Below are 1,213 nucleotides of genomic sequence, written 5' to 3' on the forward strand. Positions count from 1 at the left end.
GTTATGATGAGGGAGTAGCATCCGGTTCACATTCTACCCCATATTGTCCTTTGGGATTCGCAATGGTCTAACTTGGCAACTTGCCCTTGTCTCTCTAACTCAAGGTAGCAGCTAGTGGCCCCAATGTGGCTTATAGCTTTGCAATGGATTGGGAGTGAGAGTGAAGGAGTTGCTGGTCTACTTGACGATCAGCCTCAATGTTTTTAAGGGCTTTTAGCACCGTCTCTTGAAAGGTATCACACTTAGGTGGAGGTGGAGACGGCTGCTGAGCGGTCGAAGATCTTGGGGCTGAATTAGGATGATTTTGATAAATTTGGTATTGACATGGAGGCAGAGCATTAGGGATTTATGGATGTATTAGGGATTGAAAACCTTGAGTTTGTGAGCTCCGGGAGAAGTTGGGATGTTGTTTCCACCCAAGGTTGTAGGTATTAGAGTAGGGGTAATTGGATGGCCTATCATACCAATTGTGGGTGGCTTTCACTTCCTCTTACATAGGCTCAAGATGGAAAGGTGCATGTGGGCAATTATAGTATGTATGGGAGGGGTCAGAGCAAATTACACTAACCTATGCACACACCATTGTCTGCGGTCTTAAGGACAAGCACTGGTCTAATTTTTTGGATATGGCATGTAAGGTAGGGGCTAGGTCCTAGCTTGTGGCAAACTCGTAAAATCCCTTAGGTTTAGAGGTTGATGGATTGGAGAGTCTACGAGCAGCAGTAGTGTGCTGCTGAGAATTGTTGACAAGATTCTCGAAGAGAATCCATGCTTCATTCTCATGCTTTGTGAAGAAAGTACCTCTGCACGAGGCATCCACCATGGATCTATCCCTATCAGCTAACTCTTCATAAAATGTTTGAACTAATTGCCACTTGGGAACCTGATGATGTGGGCATTTATGGAGCAGGTCCCTAAAGTGCTCCAAGTCTCAAAGAAAAGTTCCACATTCGTCTGTGTGAAACTTGTGATTGCCCTTCGCAGCTGGTTAGTTTTCCTGATTGGGAAGTACTTTTTCAAGAATTCATGTTGCGTGGTGGCCTTGTTTTTCATCGAGTTCGGCTTGAAGGACATCAGCTAATATTTGTCCTTATCCTTCAGAGATAATGGAAAGAGCCTAAGGCAAAGGGCGTCATCACTAAAATTAGGTATATGGATGGTGGAGAAAATCTCTAAGAACTTATCTAGATGCCGATGAGGATTTTTAGTGGGG

The 1,213-nt window shown here is 44.4% G+C and overlaps 1 non-coding gene across 1 annotated transcript; it reads left to right on the forward strand.

The window, feature by feature from the left end:
- Positions 1-881: 881 nt before the first annotated feature.
- On the forward strand, positions 882-986 carry LOC131163179 (small nucleolar RNA R71). Its single transcript, XR_009138957.1, has one exon. It is a non-coding gene; the product is annotated as a small nucleolar RNA R71 (small nucleolar RNA).
- Positions 987-1,213: the final 227 nt, after the last annotated feature.

The sequence above is a fragment of the Malania oleifera genome, chromosome 8 (genome assembly GCF_029873635.1).
Source record: "Malania oleifera isolate guangnan ecotype guangnan chromosome 8, ASM2987363v1, whole genome shotgun sequence".
NCBI classification, from domain to species: Eukaryota; Viridiplantae; Streptophyta; class Magnoliopsida; order Santalales; family Ximeniaceae; genus Malania; species Malania oleifera.